The sequence below is a fragment of the Myotis myotis genome, unplaced genomic scaffold, assembly GCF_014108235.1.
Source record: "Myotis myotis isolate mMyoMyo1 unplaced genomic scaffold, mMyoMyo1.p scaffold_m19_p_3, whole genome shotgun sequence".
Taxonomy (NCBI): Eukaryota; Metazoa; Chordata; class Mammalia; order Chiroptera; family Vespertilionidae; genus Myotis; species Myotis myotis.
This window is the reverse complement of record NW_023416335.1, coordinates 55,244,373-55,267,112: the sequence shown is the minus strand read 5'-3', so window position 1 is coordinate 55,267,112 and position 22,740 is coordinate 55,244,373.

Below are 22,740 nucleotides of genomic sequence, written 5' to 3'. Positions count from 1 at the left end.
TACATCAGACAATGTGAAAAATCTTGTCATTTCTACCGCGGGCACTCAAACCATTGTGACTTGGCTGATGAGGGAAATAGTGGCTTCGTCTTTCCTGTGGAGTGCCATCTCTATTAGACTTTGTAAACTGCAGCAGTTGAAATCTTTAACCAGCCATTACTAATAAGCATATGTTAATTGTAGCAGAGATCATAAGCAGGTCAATTAGGAGGCAAAGACTGGAACCGAAGGATACATTCAGCTGGAGGGAAAATCAGGGCAGGTGTCGGCCAACGTGGTCTGCTCTGGCGGGAGCTCTAACCATCTTGGATAGGAGCTCATTTAATGTTTTGATTTGCTAAATTTGCATTTCAAATTTTCATTCCTAATAGACAATATAGTCAGTCTTTGTTAATGAGGACTCTGATTACATGTGCCATTATAATTGGGAATTAGCCGACCAGCCTTGTTTTGGAGATTAAACCCAAAGCAAATTGGATTAAATTCAGTGTGACTGAAACCTTCTCTCTCTCTCTCTCTTATTTTTTTTTTTGTCTTGAGTGAAAAGTGAGGGGAAAAAAGCCATTTGTTCCAGGCATCTGGCTCATACCATTATTATATTTTTTAGAACTTTGATTATTATTAACTTTAAAAGAAATTCTTTGACAGAGTTAATATATTGTCTTTAAAACGTGTTTATTAAATGTTCCTCCATTGACAGAGCAGATCATTCAATATTCAGAATTAATTATAGAATACATACACATATAGTGATGTATTTGTTATATTTTTATAAGCATCCTATCTAAAAAACAACAATGGAGGAGTGCTGTTTCAAAATGAGCTTGAGGTAAAATTATACAACCTGTTTTCACAATAGTATTATTTGGAATCATTGTATTGTAATCTAACTAGTCTGTGGAATTTGTTCCATTAGAATTTGCCATAGTATCTAAAGTGCAAAGAACAAATAAAGAAATTGTGCATTGATGCTGTCAATTTACTAGAACACATCTTACCATAACAATTGCAATGCAAGTTTTATATTTTAAGTTGACACTCTCATAACCCCCATAAGTGGCATATAGCTTAGGGTTATGTGGTCTTTCTTTATTCTCTTGGGTCATTTAATATTGTAATCCAGTTACACTCCAAAATTTTCATTATTAAGCTTAGGACCAATTCTTCAAAAACTACCACTAATCCCAAATCATTGGAAAAGCGTGCTTATTAATTCCCATGAGACTCAGTTAGATGTTTGTTTGGTTATAGGCCAGCTTAATTACACAACAAAAGAAGATCTTCACAAGATGAAGAGAAATTCAAATATTTTCTGAGTGAATATTGGCCTTTGAAGCCACATAAATGAGGGTAGACCTGGATACTAACAATGAGGTACACTTTTTCAGCTACAAAAGGTTAATATGTGGGGAAATGAAGAAAGGGAAACCTTTTACACAGGGATACGGCTGTCCCTCCGTTGCACTGCTTACAGAGGGAAGTAATCTTGATGGAAAGTAGCTATGCAAATAAAAGTTAAGGTATTACTGTCATGCAGAGATCTTTTACAATGGGAACAAAAGAAAGTGGTATAATTTTTAGGAATGTGAATTTGATTATAGAAGGATCCGGAATTATTTCTTCAGGGAGGCTTAGAAATTCTTTTATCACTCAATTTCTTTATGTGTCACAGGCGGGTGTCTGATTTGATGAGATGGGGAAAGTAATGGAAGTTGCTGAAATACAGGTTTGCCTTGAGAATAAATGAGCTTTTATTGCTTGTGCACATTTTTCTGGATGAAAAATGACTTGTTTCAGTAAAACTAATAGATAATTGCAATTTAAAACATGTATGAGTTCTGATTTTTTACAAAGAATGTAAAGTACTCAATACTGAATCATCCTACATATAATAAGATAATTTGAAATTTTATTGAGTTCCATGAGAGTGGACTGCATTCCCCTTTAACATCAATGCCTGACACAAGGATGCATTAAGAATCTTACAGTGTTTGGAGTTACCATAATAGTAATTGTCACTGTCAAAGTTTATTGTCACTGACCAGTAAGTTCCCTTTGTCAGGTAAAAGAAGGCTGTTTTAGTGGCGTATTTATTTTAAGATCAGTAGTTTCACATATTTATTTAATCATATTCCAAATTATTTTATTTAGGTTTTAATAATACTTAACACTGTGGTACACATAACTTCTTAGTACTGAAGAGAGTAGATTTTTTAAAAGGTGCAATTTGCTTCTCACTTATTTTTCCATAAATGCTCTAAGGTAATGATGTGAGATATTTGGAAAATGACACTGATTTTTAAGTTTTGGTAATTCCATCTGATTAGCCTAGTAAATATAGTTTGGCATGCATGAGAATTATTAGTTACCTTTTTATTTTTGATATCTTGAAACTTTATTTCTACAAATAGCTTTCCAGTTCTTATTTTTAAAAAAGTCATTGTGCTTAAAAGTAAATTTTAAAAATAGAAAAGTTCAATAAGACTAGCACTTAAAATCCTGCTTCCTTGAGTTTCTTCCAAAATAACTAAAATGTACTTTTATGGCATTGATTAAGATTTTGATGACTACTTCCTAAGCACTTTATTTTATATATATATATATATATATATATATATATATATATATATATATATATATATATATGATATTTTACAAAGTGAATCATAATAGAGTATATTTGTTAATCTCTAATGACTTTTTATCCATAATATTTCATGGAACCTTTCTATGTCAAAAATGAAGGTCTACAATTTAGAAATTGGCAGGTAATTTGCTTAAATTGTTAATGAAATATGACATCAATTTGGTGAAAGTAATCTAGCATTTTATAAATGATATTGGATAGACTGGGCTGGAATGGGAAGGGAAATGTCAGAGTGCCCTCACTGTATGTGTAAAGGTACGAGTTTTTAAATAAAATTTGCCCCACTTGTACATGTTTGCTTAGTGAACTCATGCACTAAATCACAAAGTAAAATATATTTTATACTATGGACTACAATAAAAATAAATTTGGGGGCCCACATCCAAATAAGGGTAGGGCAGGGCATTTTTACAAACCATATACTGTACCTACACATCCAATGATGCAGAGATGATTTTTACAGGAGCATGGACCCAACTCATTTCGCTTTTCCTCTCTCCCAACCATGTACAAAACTTCTTCCATAATAATTATTGCCAATTTCTGCCATAATCAATCACTATTATTGATCAACGTGTATTGTGTTCCTGTGGTGTATTTTGGCAGACAGATCAAAAAGGAAAACTGCAGCCCTGGCCGTTTTGGTTCAGTGGATGGAGCGTCGGCCTGTGATCTGAAGGGTGGGTGGGGGGCATGTGGCAGGCAGCCCATTGATGATTCCCTGTCATCATTGATGTTTCTATCTCTCTCCCTCTCCCTTCCCTTCCTCTCTGAAATCTATAATTTTTTTTTAAAAAAAAGAAAACTGCAGTCCAGGGTTACTCAGCAGATTTAGGGGTTGTCCCAATTTAGAGGACTTTTAAAACTGGCCCTTGGCTCCTAGCATATAAACTCTGAGCCCATGGGATTTCCTGCCTGATAAGAGTGACTTTGTATACCTGAGACCTTGGGCCATGCCAGATAGTTTGTGCTAACAGCTCTCACATTTATAATAGTTTAGGGTGAATGCCTGTTTTTGTTATGCCTGAAACTTTTGGTCATGCTGTATCAGTTTGACCGCTAGGGAACTGTAGTCTGAGTAACTAAGGTTAGTCATTTGGGTGTTCCATGTGACTGACACCTACCCCCACAAATAAAAACACTGGATACTAAGACTTGGTTGAGCTTCCCTGAGTTGGCAACACTTGGCCTGTATTGTCACATATGGTCGCTGGGAGACTAAATACTGTCCCTATGACTCTACTGAGAGAGGGCAACTGGAAACTTGTGTCTGCTTTCTCTTGGACTGCATTCAATTCACCTTTTCTTTGCTGATTTTAATCTACATCCTTTTGCTGTAATAAACAATAAGTATAAGTAGATCTTCTACTGAGTTCGATGAGTCCTAGTAAGTCATCGAACCTAAAGGCAGTCCTGAGAACTCCCAATTAAAAAAAAAAGTGGCCCTAACCGGTTTGGCTCAGTGGATAGAGCATCAGCCTGCGTACTCAAGGGTCCCAGGTTCGATTCCAGTCAAGGGCATGTACCTTGGTTGCGGGCATATCCCCAGTAGGGAGTGTGCAGGAGGCAGCTGATCAATGTCTTTCTCTCATCGATGTTTCTAACTCTCTATCCCTCTCCCTTCCTCTCTGTAAAAAACCAATAAAATATATATTTTTTTAAAAAGTGATCAAGCTCACTATTTTTAATGGCCATAAAGTGTCCTATGATCTAGACATACTATAAATTACTTTACCTAAACGGCAGTCGGACATCCCTCCCACAATCCGGGACGAATGGCTCCTAACTGCTCACCTGCCTGACTGCCTGATCGCCCCTAACTGCCCTCTGACAGCCTGATCACCCCTAACCACTTCTGCCTGCCAGCCTGATCGCCCCTAACTGTCTCCCCTGTTGGCCTGGTCACCCCCAACTGCCCCCCCTGCCAGCCTGGTCGCCCCCAACTGCCCCCCCCTCTACTGGCCTGGTCACCCCCAACTGCCCCCCTCTACAGGCCTGGTTGTACCTAACTATTCCCCCGGCTGGCCTAGTCCACCCCTGCTAGCCTAGTCTTATTTGTATATAATTGTTTGCGTTGTAAGTGGCTAAAACTGTGCCTGTTCATTTTATTTAAACTGTTATTTTGCTTAGGAAAACATTTCTTCTATTCTAAGGTATTGCCAAATAAAATGTAGCCCAAATTTGTTCATTGAAACTTTTAAGAATAATTGAATTTAACCATAAAGTGGCAAAAAAAAGTTATACAGATTATACAATTGCTAAATTGGTTTACAGTTACCATATACAACTTTATTAAAACAAAATGACAGGTTTCATATATCAATATCTTATAGTTAACAATGAAGCATCAGTTCTTCCTCATCCCCAATTTAAAAGCAGCCTATCTTAGTCAAATGCCTTAGCATTAGGTTCGCTGAGAGACAGTTACTTAACATGTTGGCCTAACTTACCATGTTTGCCTACTATGTTCATTCAATTTAATTTTTTCCAATATGTTTTCATAGCAATTGGCTAGTTAGAAACAGAGAGAAAAGAAGGAGAGAAAGAAAGAGAAGTCTAGTATTGAGTTGGGTACTTGGTCAGATACAAAAATATTTAAGGACTCTAGGTCACCATTAATGGTAGAGAATCAGAGAGTAATAAATAAAGTGTTTTTTCAGTATTTTTGAGAGACATTTTTCTCCCTTCAATTAGAGGCATATTACTCTCTAGGGACTCAACTATGCATTGTATTACTTCTGAAACTGAGAGATTATTTTATCAGGTGCATCATACTACTCCTAATATTAAGTATTATTGTTGTTTTTGCTATTACTATGATAAATATTAGTAGGAGACTAGAGGCCCACTGCACGAAATTCACACACTGGGGGAGGGGGGTGTCCCTCAGCCCAGCCTGAACCCTCTCCAATATGAGACCCCTCTCACAATCCGGGACTGCTGGCTCCCAACCACTCGCCTACCTGCCAGCCTGGTCACCCCCTAACCACTCCCCTTGGCACTGTCAGTGGGTCAAGCGGCAACTGCCGGCCCCAATCACCCCTGAGAGCTTCTCTACCTCCCCCTGCTCATGAGGTGCGATGAAGGCAGCAGCCGCCACTCACACCCACTGCTGGTGCTGTCACCAATTGCCCTGCTCTGTTAGCAGGTGCAAGCGGGGCCTGCACGATCAGCACATGAGAGTGGTGGCAGCAGGAGTGGGGCTGCCAGCAGACAGAGACTTGGAGGCTGCGGTGGGAGGGGTTGGGTGGGGTGTGGAGGATGGGCAAGACCCACCCTTGTGCCAACCACAGCCTCGCGGCCCACAGTTCCTTTCAAGGTGCACAAGTTCGTGCACTGGTCCCCTAGTATATGATAATATACAAGTTGATTAAAAATGCCTAGACTCTAACAAGTCAATGGGAAAAAAAACATGAAGATAAAGTTCACAAAATACAAATATAAATGAGTAATAACATTTTAAAGTGTGTAAAGGAAAATAAAATATCTCAGAGATATAATTTTTACTTATTCTATTAGCATTTATTAAAGAGAACATCCTTTGCTGATGGGAATATCAGCTGGTATAGTCTTTCTGAAGGACACATTTGATAAGCTATATCAAATGTTTAAAAAATGGTTATACTTTTGATGTAAGAATTTTGTTTCTGGTCATCTTTTTTTAGGGAAATAATATTCTAAGTAAATAAGACAAAATAGTGAGGAAAAAATAATACAAAAAGTTCTTAGAAATAGTATCATTTATAACCAAGAAAATCTATAGCCCAGAGAAGTGTTCAACAACATTGCTATAGTTCAATTATGGTGCTGTAACCGGTTTTGCTCAGTGGGTAGAGCATTGGCCTAAGGGCTGAAAGGTCCTAGGTTCGATTCCAGTCAAGGGCATGTACCTTGGTTGCAGGCACATCCCCAGTAGGGGGTGTGCAGAAGGCAGCTGATCGATGTTTCTCTCTCATCGATGTTTCTAACTCTCTATTCCTCTCCCTTCCTCTCTGTAAAAAATCAATAAAATATATTTAATAAATAAATAAATAAATAAATAAATTATGGTAAATTAGATAAAATATTTGAAAACTTCTAATTTCTAATTTCTAATGTTAATATAAAAACCGGATATAAATTATATGTACAGAAGATCCTCATTTATGAAATAATAATACATGGAGGAAGAATGAAAGTGCATATTTATAGCAGTATTGTGTGCTTTTAACTTTTTTTTTAAATATATATATTTTATTGATTTTTTTACAGAGAGGAAGAGAGAGGGATAGAGAGTTAGAAACATCTATGAGAGAGAAACATGGATCAGCTGCCTCCTGCACACCCCCTACTGGGGATGTGCCCACAACCAAGGTACATGCCCTTGACCAGAATTGAACCTGGGACCTTTCAGTCCACAGGCCGAGGCTTTATCCACTGAGCCAAACTGGTTAGGGCACTTTTAACTTTTTTAAAAAACTTTTCCTGCAAATCCTACATTTTGGTCAATGAATCTTAACTTATGTGATTTTAAAAAATCTATTTAAAATATAAACTAAAAATTTTAATGTGTTTATGTCACACAATGTGAAAATATATTTTAAGTTCAATGGTTAGGCAATAACTCTTTCTTAGAGTGTTAGTATCTTTTTTCATATATTTCAAGATGGTGCCAGGGGATAGAGATTACTGCCTATTAGTTTCAGCTTGCTTCATCAGAACATGTTCCTGGATTGTTCTGAGATACCGTATAGCCCCTTCTGGGGGCATCAGGAACATTCACCAATGTGATCTCACTGGTAGACCCTATCCTACATCAGAAATACAATCATTCCTTCCTTTGTGCTTCCACAACATTTTAATCTCTCTGTTACCAATGAAGAAAATGCATCATAGTTATGATTTCATGCTGAGTGCCTCTGCTAAACTATGAATTGCTTAAAGACTATCAGCCATGTTTGTTTTGTTTTTATATGGTAGTCACCACTTACGAGAGAGAGAGAGAGAGAGAGAGAGAGAGAGAGAGAGAGAGAGAGAGAGAAACTGACCTGTCATAAGCCCTCAAAAGAGTCCTGAATACCCTGCCTGTGTGGCTCAGTTGGTTGGAGCATCATCCTGTATACTGAAAGGTTGCAGGTTCTATTCCAGGTCAGGGCACACACCCAGGTTTAGGGTTGGATTCCAGGTTGGGATCCATGCAGGAGGCAACTGATTGATGTTTCTCTCTCACATGGATGTTTCTCTCTTCTCTCCCTCCTGTCTCTCTAAAAGCAATAAAAACATATATATTCTTGGGTGAGAATTAAAAACAATTTTTTAAAAAGATTCCTGAAAAAAAAAAAGAATGAATAAATGAATCAAGAGCACCAACTCTATAATTTACTGTGCCAGCTACAACTCTGGGTAGGGGCGCTAAGACACCATTTACTTCTCCCTAAACTTGCATGTTTATAGAGCCTGTTAGGAAGGCTTCCTAAGAAAGAAGCAAAATCACATGAGTGAAGACTCTTTGTAAACTGCAAATTACTACAAAAATATTCCAGTATATTCATTGACTAAGTTGTTCTCCTTCATACACCTAAATGCTCCCAGAAGAGACATAGAACTTCAGCCATCAACCATTTAGCAATGAGAAAATATATGTGAAAATATTTTAAACATGAAAATAATACTATATAATAAAAAGGTAATATGCAAATTGACCACCACACCCTCACAAAAGCTGGCCACCCCCATGTATTCAAAAGATGGCCTCCACAAGATGGCCAGCAGGGGAGGGCAGTTAGGGGCAATCAGGCCAGCAGGGGAGGGCAGTTAGGGGTGACCAGGTCAGCAAGGGAGGGCAGTTGGGGAGGACCAGGCCAGCAGGGGAGGGAAGTTTGGAGCTACTGGGCCAGCAGGGGAGGGCAGTTGGGAGCAACCAGGCCAGCAGTAGAGGGCAGTTGGGGGCGACTGAGCCTGCAGGGGAGGGACAGCAGTTGGGGGCAACCTGGCTGGCAGGGGAAGGCAGTTCGGGGTGACTGGGCCAGCAGGGGAGGGAAGCTGGGGGTGATTGGGCCGGCAGTCGCCTCTTGACCCACTGACAGTGCCAAGTGATCGGGGCCAGTGCTGGGCACCAGCAGCAGGTGCGAGTGAGGCTTGCACCAGCAGCAGGTGCAAGCACCAGGCAAGACAGTTGCGTGCAGAAGCAAAGAATTTTCAGTAACCACCAGAGGCTCGCCCCAATGACAGTGACCAGCAACCCACCTTGGTCTGGTGCTCCTGCTCACCTACTCCACCATCCCACCATGGCTGATGCCTACCATGTTCCATGCTCTGCCTCCTGCTGTTGACACCTGCCATGTTCCGCGCGCATCCCCTGGTGGTCAGCGCACGTCATAGTGACTGGTTGTTCGGTTGTTCCACCATTCTGTCTATTTGCATATTAGGGTTTTATAGAGAGAGACTAGAGGCACTATGCACAAAATTCATGCACAGGAAGGGGGTCCCTCAGCCCAGCCTGCATGCTTTCCAATCTGGGATCCCTCTCGCAATCCAGAACTACTGGCTCCTAACCACTCACCTGCCGGCTTGCCTAATCCCCCTAACTGCTCTCCCCTCCTGGCCAAGTCCCCCTAATTGCCTATCTGCTCTTCCTTCCTGGCCTGATCCCCCTAACTGCCTATCTGCTCTCCCTTCCTCTCTGACCGCTTTGGACCTCAGGCATAGGCATGCTGAGAGCTCTCTGCCATGGCCCCGCCGTGTCCTGATTGGTCGTTACATGACAGCTTCCCAGACAACTTGCATATTCCTCTATTATTAGTATAGATTAGTGATATTAATTCTTTATAGTACTTGCTATCAATATTTTTATCCACTTATTTTTTTTTTATTATACTAGACTAGAGGCCCGGTGCACAAAAATTTGTGCACTCAGTGGGGAGGGAGGGATCCCTCAGCCCGGCCTGTGCCCTCTCGCAGTCTGGGACCCCTCGGGAGATAACAACCTGCTGGCTTAGGCCTGCTCCCAGGTGGCAGAGGGCAGGCCCAATCCCTAGGTGCAGCCCCAGGTCAGGCTCAGAACAGGGCTGACTGGGGAGTTGGGGTGCCTCCTCCTGTCATGCAAAGAGCAGGGAGGATTGGGAGGTTGTGATGCCACCCTCAGTCACGCACAGGGTAGGGCCAATTGGGGGGTTGGGGCACCATCCTCTGTCACACTCAAGGCAGGGTCGATGGGGAGGTTGTGGTGCCACCCCCTGTCACACACAGAGCAAGGCCAATCAGGGGGTTGGGGCACTGCCCCCTGTCACTCACAGAGCAGGGCCCATCAGGGGGGTTAGGGCTCTGTACCCTGTCACGCACAGAGCAGGGCCAATCAGGGGGTTGGGGCGCCGCCACTCTCACACTCAGGGCAGGGCCGATGGGGAGGTTATGGCTCTACCCCGTCACATACAGAGCAGGGCCAGTGGGGGAGGAGGATTGGGGCGCTGCACCCTGTCACACACAGAGCCGCAGGGTGATCAGGGGTTTGGGGAGCTCCCCCCTATCAGGCACAGAGCAGGGCTGATCAGGGGGTTGGGCGCCTTCCGCTGTCACAAACAGAGCAGGGCAGATAGGGAGGTTGTGGCCCCGCTCCCTGTCACACACAGAGCCACAGGGCGATCAGGGGGTTTGGGCGCTGCCCCCTGTCACACTGATCCCGGTGCCGGAAGGCCTTGCGGCTCCACTGATCTTGGTGCTGGGAGGCATATTACACTTTTACTATATAGGGTAGAGGCCTCTTGCATGGGGGGCCAGCTTGTTTGCCCTGAAGGGTGTCCTGGATCAGGGTGGGGGTCCCCACTATGGTGCCTGGCCAGCCTGGGTGAGGGGATGATGGCTGTTTGCAGCTGGTCACACATCCTTCAGGGTAGGGGTCCCCACTGGGGTGCCTGGCCAGCCTGGGTGAGGGGATGATGGCTGTTTGCAGCTGGTCACACATCCTTCAGGGTGGGGGTCCCCACTGGGGTGCCTGGCCAGTCTGGGTGAGGGCCAAGGGCTGTTTTCAGGCTGGGGGTGACTGAAGCTCCCAACCACTCCTTTTTTTCTTTTCTTTTTTTATTCTGGGCCAGCTTTAGCTTTGAGGCTTGGCTCCAGCTCTTAGGCCTCCGCTGCTGAAAGTAGGTTTCTGGCCTTTGCTTACAATGTTGCGATTCTGCTTGCTGAAGCCTGGCAACTAAAGCAGGTTTCTGGGGTTTTGCTTAGCTTCTATATTTTTTACATAGTTTCTTAGAGTTGCAGCTCAGAGGCCTGCAGCGGCAGGCGGGGAACTTTGGAGTCCTCTATCACTGAAGCAATCAAGCCTCATGTTAGTATCAAGCTGCCTGGCTTCCGGCCGCCATCTTGGCTGGCAGTTAATTTGCATATCACCCTGATTAGCCAATGGGAAGGGTGGCAGTCATACGCCAATTACCATGTTTCTCTTTTATTAGATAGGATATATATATTTAGCTCCCGTGTCCTTTCAACATCCTTTCAAAGTATGTTTATTATTTTTTGAGCACTTGCTTAATTTCTGGAGTCAGAAACATTGCAAGCCTCATTTTGTATATTTTCCTGTCCCAACTGTAGAATCAGCCATTTCTCCAAGAAATCTGGTTTCTTTTCCTGGAGCATGGCAATAAAAACTAAGATCTGGGTGCTAGCTTTGCTCTTTATCACTGAGGTATATTATTCTAGGTCCTCTGTGCCGAAATAATTTAGAAATATATCTGTACACACACACACGCACACACACACACACACACACACACACACCATATACTCATACAGATACTTTTATTTCTAGTGCAACACTATGGCTGATTCTAACCTGCCCCTTCCCTTGCTTGTATTTTCTCTTCTTACCATGAGAAACTTAACTCTCATTAGCCACAGTGCATTTATACATTTATTTAATCACAGATTGTACAACATTTCAGAATCAATAACTCATACTCATTTAAAAAACAAATAACTAGTGCACAATATTTTCACACAACTCGTCTTTTCCTCAGTATATTTGATCAAAATACTGTTTCCTAAACTGACTTAGATCAGTTCTTTTATTTCTTTTAGTGTGGTTTTATTATTTGTTTGTAATACAGTTAGGTGAATTTGTTAATATATGGGTTTTATTTTAAGTTCCACCCTTTGCCTAGATGCTTTTCATTTTTATGGTGGTGAAACATACAGTTTAAAAACATTTTTTTGCACCTTGGTTGAAGAGGAATTCAATGCTGAATTCATATAGTATTTATATGGCACTATTTTTCACATTTTGATATATTTTGAGTTTATTCTTACATACTAGAGGCCCAGTGCACAAAATCCATGCACTGGAGTGGGGTGTCCCTCAGCCAAGCCTGCACCCTCTCAATCTGGGATCCCCCTCACAATCCGGGACTGCTGGCTCCCAAACGCTCGCCTGCCTGCCTGCCTGCCTGATTGCCCCTAACCCAGGGGTGGGCAAACTTTTTGACTCGAGGGCCACAATGGGTTCTTAAACTGGACCAGAGGGCCGGAACAAAAGCATGGATGGAGTGTTTGTGTGAACTAATATAAATTCAAAGTAAACATCATTACATAAAAGGGTACGGTCTTTTTATTTTAGTTTTATTCATTTCAAACGGGCCGGATCCAGCCCGCGGGCCGTAGTTTGCCCATGGCTGCCCTAACCACTTCTGCCTGCCAGCCCGGTCACCCCCTAACCAGCCTGTTTGACTCCTAACTGCCAGCCTGATTGACGCCTAACTGCTCCCCTTCTGGCCTAGTTACTTCCACTGCCCTCCCCTGCCAGCCATCTTGTGGTGGCCATCTTGTGATGACACAGGATGGCCATCTTGTGATGACATGGGCGCAGCCATATTGTGACCACATGAGGGTGGCCATCTTGTGTGAGGGCATGATGGCCAATTTGCATATTAGCTTTTTATTATATAGGATGGTATAAGGAATGGATCTATTTTTATGTGTTTCTACATGGCTACTCCATGTCATTATTTAAAAAAATTATCTTTACCAAGTGATTTTAGCTACTACTTTTATTACATAGTAAATTTACTTATATCCTTGAGTTTACTTCTGGGTTTTTGCTCTGTTCTGTTGGTCTATTTGTCTTCGTATGTGCCAGTACCATAGTGTTAAATACAGAGACTTTACAGTATGTTTTAATGTCTATCAGTTTTTTCTCAGTGTTTTTCTGAGCAGTATTTCATGTTTGTCATTCCATATGAACTCTAGTATCAACTTGTTTAAGTCCGTTTTAAAAAGCACCAACATAGAATTTTAATTTAAGTATGAAGTCTATTGGGAGACAAACTTTAGCTTAAATATTTTAACATATTTTTCCAAAGACAGAACCTATTACATTCTTATTGGTAGAGATGTTCAAACACTGATAGCCCGGACTAGTGCTTCTCAAACTTTAATGTGCATATGAACTTCCGGAGGATCTTGTTTTATTTAATCACCATGGCAGAGGTGGAAGAATTTTTCAGTCCCTGGAACTCCTGGGCATAGTCCATCCAAAGTCCCACAATTAATACTGGGAAGAAGTCAATATGGCATAAATATTAACAAATATAAATATGCATATTTTAACCTTGTTTTATGCAACTGAGTATTTATTCAAATAAATAATAGTTATACAAATATTCTTGTGAATAACTTTCCCCTTTATTTGAAACCTATCAGACCTTGAATCCTATAGGAAAAGCAAAGGATTTGAAGAAAACCACTTGACATAAAGTATGGTGATAAAAACACATGAGCTTTGGAATCAGAAAACTGGTTTTCAGTCAAGGTTTTGCCACTTTCTGAGCAACATTGGGCAATGCCCTTACCCTATGCAAACTCCATGTACTTATCTACCAAATGTGGGTAACCATAGAATCTACTTTCTAAGGCTATTTTGAGGACTAAATGAGATAACGTCTGGAAGCCACTTGGAGTACTCCATAAGTGGTTGCTATTATTGCTGGAAGTTCATGCTTATTTAGAGATAGACCAAGTGCACAATGCTTTCCCCTTCAGGTTTCTCCTTAGGCATGTTTGACAAGGTCCTATTATCTATGAAGGTTTCAACTTTATTGCCTTCTCAGGAAGTCTTGATTGACCAGCCATGGGCTCTATCAAAATCAGAGGAGCTGGTTTCCACTAGAACTCCCCAGACACAGATAGCTTTAAAGGCCAAAGTTTTGTGTTTAGTGCATTTAGATCTTTAACATTCTTTATTTAACAGAGGAGCATGTTGAATAAATAATTTTTTTCTAGACTTTTATTGAGCAGATTTTTAAGCAAGAAGAAAATCTTATTTTTCTTATGATTTTTCAGACATTGGTTATAACAAAATATTTGTGAGCTAGTTAAGAATACCAACTATTTTATTTTATTTAACACCAACTATTTTAAAAGGGTTTTGCATATCATAGCTTTAGATTATGTTATTAAATTGTTCCAGTTTCCACTCTCTATTTTATGAACTCTTATACATGATGCATGTTAGCCTCAAAGAAAACCCAAACATCTAGCTTATTGGGGAAGGCAAACAAGGAGTAACACATACACACACACACAGACACACACCAAACACACACACACACACACCAAACACACACACACACACACACACCAAACACACACACGCACACCAAACACACACACACACACCTAAGAGAGACAATTGAGTTCTATATGGCATAATCACTTAGGTACATATCCACAACAGAATAATAGGAATTAATATAGTAAAGGCTTGATAAAGGTTTATTAAAATAATGGCTAGAAGAATTAGTTAATTACTGAATTGGGTAAATATAAGAGTATGAAAAATTTCCATATATGTGAGTATACAACCATATGCTACATATCTTCTAAGATCTCCTTAATTATCACAGTTACATATTATTTTGAGATTATTTACTAAAGCCCCTCACCCTTTTAACATAAATACCATTGCTGTTTTAAGCAGATAGGGGTTAATAAAGGATGCTACCAGATATTTCTTTTTCCTACAGGGGTAGCAGATGTACACAAGGAATCAGTTACTTAATCCCCCTAATCACCCACTTCTTTCCTCCCTCTTCATTCTTTGCTTGGAAACTTCAACATTCCCCAGTGTGCTAATAGCTGACCCTGGAAACTGGCAGAAACCAAAACCTTCTCTTGAAAGCAGCAGGCTCCATATGGTTGCTTCAAGCATGGAGGGTGACCCTGCCAAGTCCCCTGCAAAGGGATTTTACCGAGCAGAGAGACAAATGTGTCCCTTTAAATGTTAGTCATTGAGCCAGAGAGAAGAATCCGCCTTCCTGATGAAAGACAGTTAAAGTACTTTTCAGCCTCTGATCTGCAACCTATAGGAAGTTTTGTACAATGGCGGCTCAATGCCAAGCATTAAAAATAAATGCTCTCATCAGATGATTAGCCCTAAAAGTCTTCCCTCAAAAAATGATAGAGCTGTCAGTTACAATCAAACATACATATGCATATTTGAAAACAGGGAGACCAAGAATAACTTTGCGTAGATGAAACCAGCACTATTCTACATGTGTGTGAGGGTAACAGAGGCTATGACATAGCATATGAAGTCAATGGTGGAGTTGTTATTATTTATACATGAGTAAAGATTACAAATGCAAGCCCCAGCTCAGATCTCTCACCCCCTGGATCTGTGAAACCTGTCACTCAGTCTCCTGCGGTGTGTCTTCCTGTCTCGGAGCCATTGGACCACCTGCTGCCAAGACTCTCATCTACTGCATCGCCCGAAGGCCTCGATGATAACAGCATTGATTCCAATGTACATCTAATTACTTCTCATAATCTATTCATTTCACAATAGTGTAGTGAAACATCTGTCACATCATAAACTCTTTAGTAGCCTTATCAAACCACCAAAACACACTCGGCTGCCAGTTGGCAGCGTCCTCGGTTTCCCGTTTATTAATATGATGCAAACATTTCCAGGGTTTTTTTGCAGCTTTAGATGAATTTCCCCAATGACCAGTGAAGCAGAACTGGGCAAACGGCAGTTTAAATGTCTGTGCCTTACCTATTGAGGGGCAAATCCCGGTGTCACACAGAAATCAGTTAAAATAGCACTCTTTCCTTGGAGGGATCATCTCTAAATAAAGTTCTTTCAATCATAACAGTGAAAGGCAGGCCCCCTTCCTTGGCTTCCATGTGGCTGATTAATTTACTAAAATAAGCCATGGAGACATTATTGCCCATAAATAGGATATTGCACAGGAAAGCCTCTTACCTTTATCTGTTTTACTTTACCTTTGGGGAAATTATGCTCTTTTCTTTTTCTCTTCATTTTAATTTTCTCTCTTCACCCTTTTTCTTCCTCCCAATTCCCTTTTGTCTCCAGTAAAAAATCTAGTAAAGAGATCTATCATGTTGATTAGCAAATGCTGCCTCCTATTCAGTGCTCACATCTATGCAATGTTCTAGGTACAATACTGATCCAGCATCTTCTGCAGAAGGTATCAATCACCAGACACTGACTGCCAGTGAACTTACTTCTGCTCATCCTTTGAGACCCAGTTGAACATCGCCTGCTTAAGCAACTTTCCCAGGGGAAATTACTCAAACTTCTCTTTATACCTTCATAACAGCTCAACATCTCTACTCATGCACTTAACATGATGATTGAGAATCACTGATGTGCATGTCTGACTTTTTCTAGATGATAAAACTCTCAAGGGTAAAGATGATGACTTTTTCAGGTTTGTATCCCACGAAACTTTCTGGGTGCCTGATACCCCAGACAATGTCAAATAGATGTAGAAGACTTTCTAGTTCACTTAAGAGAATTTAAAAACTGCAGAGCCCTAGCTGGTTTGGCTCAGTGGATAGAGTCTCAGCCTGCGGACTGAAGAGTCCCAGGTTCGATTCCAGTCAAGGACATGTACCTCAGTGCAGGCTCCTCCTTGGCCCTGGCTCTGGTTGGGGCTCATGCAGAAGACAGCCAATCGATGTGTTTCTCTCACATTGCTATTTCTCTCTGTCTTTCCCCCTCCCTTCCCCTCTCTCTAAATATCAATGGAAAAATGTTGAGGATAAAAAACAAACAAAAAAACAAAACAAAACAAAAAAAAAACTGCAGAGATACAAGAGCTCCTTTACATTTATTTTGAGCAACATAAGTTTACTCTCCGTATTCCACTCTAGTAATAACAGCCAATGCTTACATGTGCCAGGCATGCTCTAAGTACTTCACATGTCTCAGCCCATTTCATCCTCACAGCATCCTATGAGGAAGGTATTATTATGACCTACATTTTAGGATCAAGAAATTGAGATGCAGAGAGACTGAGTAGCTTGCCCAAGGTCACACACTGGAAAATAGTGAGGCTCAGTGGTCCGGCTCCAGAGTCCCTGCTCTTAATTCTTACACTATATCACCTCTTCCATAGCTACACTGTCCTGTTAACTGCAGGTGGTTCTCACATCATCTGATCAGTAACCCTTTTTTGAGCAGTTCTAAAAGGTCCACAGAGAGAGAAGGCCTATTTCCCAAACTGTCCGTAGGACACATGTGTGGCCCTCTTCTTCCATATGGCATTTTGCCAAGAGGACTCAGCACTGCTTTCGATATTACAAGATGGGCCATTTCCCATGTTTGTAGAGAGAACTTGAGCTCTCTTCCATATTTCCAGTACAGGTTTGAGTAAATCATATAAACTCTTTTAAACAATACTTTTTAAAACATGTTTTTTGTTGTTGTTGTTGTTTTGTTTTTGGTTTTTTGTTTTTGTTTTTTTTTTACTTTACATAGATGTTAGAATATTCTTTAGATATATTCCTGGAATTCATCAGAATATAAGTTTATTTCCTATAAAATGTTAGATAGAGACAGCATAAATATGTGTGACCATTATTATTCTGGGTTGTATTTAGTGCTAATGACCCAGAGATAAAAGGCTCTGTATCATATTACAGATCCCCCAAGATAACAATTCTGAGTCCCCAAGGGTAAAGACTGAAGAGAAATCAACTCTTTGTTTCTATTGTCTCTCCATATGATGTGGACCTTACAGCTGCTTGTATCAAAATTTTTAAAAATCATTTAATTGACAGGCTAGATCTGCACATTATCATATTCCAACATAGTATATCACCCTATGAACTATAACCTGGCCTATTCCAAAAATCATAAATCCTGGAAGGACCAGGTGTGAGCCGGGCAGCAGAATGAATAAAAGCGTGCTCTCACAGCACATCGGAGAGTAAATGGGTTCTACATTTTTACTATCTTAAACCATACATTTCTGGTAATAATATACAGGAACTAGATTTCAGGCATTCTTTTGATCTTCTTTCCAGGAGTTATCACTCCAACTTTCTCTCCACCAGCCAGATTCTGGCAAGAATAAAAAGGAAGCTCTTCATCCTTTTATGCTTTCAACAAAATATTTGATTATCCCCTACTATGTGTCAAGCTTGTTCTAGATACTGGAGATATTGTAGCTGTTAGGGCTTGGGAAAAGAATGGATAATGATAGGTTGTACATTGTAATCATGATTGTTGTTTTAACCATCACATCAATTATTTTATGTTACAAAGTGAAAAGATATTAACTTAGAACATGTTCAAATGTATTGTTGCTATGTGAAAACTATTGCAAAGAAAATCTCCATTTTATCTATATCAATTTGAGAAGAAATAATTGTTATTTTATCTATAAACTATAATACATACATTTTGTTGAATGTTCGCCTTTTCTATGTTTCATTCAGGGTTGAAAGGGGGAAAAATGGAGGCGAGAAGGGGAGAAAAGCAAATGAACATTTATTAAGTGACAAAATTGTTCTAAGTGCTTTTACATCCAGAATCTAATACACGCCCTTCATGTCATCTCTTAAAATGTGCTGGATCGCCCAACTATTTCTTCTGCCACAAGGTTTATGGTGTATCAATGACAGTGTGTAGTCCTTGCTTATTCTATAACTTAAAAAACACCTTAGCCTGGCCAGCATGGCTCAGTGGTTGAGCGCCAACCTGTGAACCAGGAGGTCATGGTTTGATTCCTGGTCAGGACACATGCCTGGGTTATGGGCTCAGTCTCCAGTGGAGGTTGTGCAGGAGGCAGCTGATCAATGAGTCTCTCTCATCATTGATGTTTCTATATAATACATTTCTAGCTGACACTAGACATGTATTCCCCCAATGGACTTGAGAGCCATAGTTTCCCCTAGAGGCTGGCTCACTAGTAAAGTACAAGAACTGACATTTTATCATTTTCGCCAATGAGATGTTTTTCTGGGCTCCATCACCTATTCCCTCTAACTTCTTTTCATGCAGGTCTTTCACTCCATTCTGTTGGAGCTTCATTTCATTGTTATTAATTCTAGAGTTGAATGGATTCTACATTTTTACTATCTTAAACCATACATTTCTGAAGTACCCAAAGGACTTAATTTGAAGCTATTTCCACTTTAAAGCAGTCTCAAGGAATGGGATCTAATGGCAGAACTATGCACGGCCCTGGGATAAACTTATTTTTAATGAACATAATTGTTATTTATTGAACAGTGTGTAGATCATTGCTTTAATATTCAATGACCCCTAACTTGGGGAAATGGTTTCCAGACATTAATTTTCCTTTAGTCTAAGAGCGATCACCTCCACTACACTCTTTCCACTGACCAGTGTCTGCTGAGAATCATGAGGAAGTTCTTCCTTCTTTCATGCATTCAAGCATTAATTAATTAGCATTTACTATGTGCCAGACACTGTTTTAGGCACTGAGGGTAAGGTAGTTAATAAGTTAGACAATAAGAGCCCTGCCTTTGTGGAACATTACTACTAATAGAGGAAGATATAAAAGAAACAAGAAAACTAATAAATAATTTCAGGTACTGATAAGTGTTGTGATTTTATATATATATATATATATATATATATATATATATATATAGTGACATATATAGTGATATATATATATAGTGATATATATAGTAATATATATATAGTTATATATATATATATATATATATATATATATATATATATATATCATATCTCTATATATATTTGGGTGTCCCAAAAATGCATAACTCAACTTTGAAAATGAAATGTATTTTAATAAACACTGCCTTTATAATAATTAAAATGTGTGTATACATTTTGGGCCAACACCCTATTTTTAGGAGAAGTGAAAAGGAATAACTAGAGAAGGCTACTTTCAGTAAGACCTATCTGTGGAGGTAATATTTGAGAAGAAACAACTAGGAAAGAACCTGGAAAAGAAATTTCCAAACAGAAAGAGCTATACATGCTAAAGCCCTGAGGGAAGAGCAAGCTTGTTCAAGACACAAAGACAAAAGTGAACAACATACAAATAAGATCTGAGAGGTAAGTAGAAAACAGATCAAGGGAATATGAATTTTATTCTCTGTGATAGTAAACAACTGGAGAGTTTTTAAGCAGAGATAGCTAATATGATTTACAGTTTAAAAAGTCATTGCAGCCACTCTAAAAAGTGATCTGCAGGGGACAAGAGCGGTGCATATTGAAAAGTTAGTGGTGGTCCAGGCAAAACATGGTGGCCACCTGAGCTAGAGTGGTGGCATTAGAGATGGAAAGTAATAGGCTAATTTAGGGTATATTTTGATGGTGGGAGATTTGCTGATAGGTGGGATGCTAAGCGGAAGAAAGGAAGTAGTTGAGTATGACAATAACCCTAGTAAGGATATGAAGGGACGTTACTGGTGGGTCTGAAGAATACCTCAGGCAAGACACATTCCTGGATGAGGCCTTTCTTCTCTGAGCTTGTACAGTGCATAGTTCATTATTCCATGACTGGCACTTATCCTGTGGTGTGGTGATAACACCTATTTCTCCCACTTGGCTTAGAGTTCCCAGAAAATAAGGACCATGTCTTATTTGTCTTCACATAATAATTGAGTTAATGAAAGAATGGAGAAAATTTACCTCTATCTCCCAGATACGTTTGTCTTTCTTCTCTTCAGGCTATTACACAGCATATGAGTTTGCTCCTGTGGGATACAGAATGATGTACACATGTTGCTCACGTGGGAGGTTTCAAATATAAATTGCTCCCACATATAGAAGAAGCTGGGCCACAGAGAACTGTGTTCTTTCTTACCACCTACTTTCTCACAACACTCCAGGCAAGAAGTCCTTGCTCAGCTTCTATTCTCGGTGATGTTTCTGCTTTTGATTGGAAATGAAGGCAACAAAGAGCTGATAATAGACATTTTTATACAGAAAGAGTCTGCAAAGCAATTAGCACAGACCTGGCTCATAGTAGGTGTGTAAAAAAATAGGAACTATTATTATTTAAAGAATGATCATCACTAGCTCTGATTCAATACTGCTTTCCAATTTTAATATTTTAAACTTATTGGTCCATTTTTCTAATACACCCTACTGAGAAGAAACCTTCATAGTATGGCTTTAATATGATTAAAAAAGGTAGGCCAGATAGTATGGCCAGAAATACAGCAACAGAGAGTTAGTCATAAACACAGGACATGATTCATTGTTCTGCCCTTCACTGAGCACTCACCATGTGGCAGATGCCCTGCTCTGTTGCAAAAAATAGATGAGTCTGACACACTTCTTGCCCTCGGGAGTCTCCCAATCTAGGAAGATAAGTAGAAATGTAATCAAATAAGTATAATACAAAATGACACTAATTGCATATACCAGAATAAGGTCCAGAAAAGGCTGTGGTCAATTATGTCTTATGGTGGGTGATGGGAGGAGAAAAGATCAGGAGAAGCTACACAAAGAAGGTGAAATTTGAGAAGGATTTTGAAATATGACCAAGGGGTCAAGCATGGGTAGGGCAGTCTGGCCAGAGGGAAACAGCATATGTCATCAATGTATTTGAGAGACACTTAGGCCAATGTTCCCACAGACTATACTAATGTTGCTACTTTTATTACCAAGATAGAATTTGATTTCCATTCAGCAATGAAGATTGGAGTAACAACACTAATAAATGAGATTTTACTAAAATATTTTCAACAGAGTGCTCCTTGTGCTGTATTTTATGAGATCTTATAGGAAAATTAATTCTCTATCAAAAAAATGGGTAAATACTAGATTTAATAAAATTAAACAGCTTTCTCAAATGCAGTACCACTTAGAGCTCTTAGGCTATGTGACTAGCTTAGAGGAAGAAATAGTATGCAGTATTTTCAAACATACTTGGCCATAGAATTATTTTTTCCACTGATCCTCTAGGAATAATGTCCTGAAGAACAGACTTTTAAAAGACAATAGAACTAAGCAAGCTGCTCAGATATTATTTAACCTCTAGCCTCTTTGAGCCTCAGTGTGGTTCTCTGAAAAATAGATCTGGCACTATTTTCCTCCAACTTTCTTCACACAGTTGCCATAACCATCATTTGCTCCATGACTGAACCAAGGAAAGAGGCCAGGTGGCACTTCCTCCAGATGGGCAGGCTAGGCCTGTGTATTAGTTTGTTAGGACTCTCATAACAAAGTATCGCACACTGGGTTTCTTAAGCAACAGAAATGTATTTTCTCACTTTTCCAGAGGATAGAAGTCCAAGATCAAGGTGTTGGCATAGTTGGTTTCTTTTGAGGCCTCTCTCCTTGACTTGTAGATGGCCACCTTCTCCCTGTGCCTTGGCCTTCCTTCATACATGTATGCGTCCTAATATCTTCCTATAAAGACACTATTAATATTGAATTAAGGCCTAACCCAAAGACCTCATTTTAACACAGTCACATTCTCAGTCATATTCTGAAGTATGGGGGGGTTATATGTCAACATATGAATTGGAGGGGGGAGGGACACCATTAAGCCTATAATAGTCTGGTCCACAAGTGCTCAGAACTCTAAACTCAAGATCTCCAATTACTCAAAGTTGATCAGTTCTAATCAAATGTACATAAGAAGGGCTAGAAAATAAAAAGAAAGCTAGTAGTATATCCACTTTATTCAACTAATATTATACTCCATTTTGTACCAGATCCCTAGGCCGGATACAGAGATACAAAAGTTAATAATACAGACACAATTCTTGCTCCCACAAAGCTTAAAGTTTAGTCTGAGGACTGTCGTAAGCATGAAAAATGTCTACGGAGAGTTAAATGGCTATGTGCAATCAGAGCA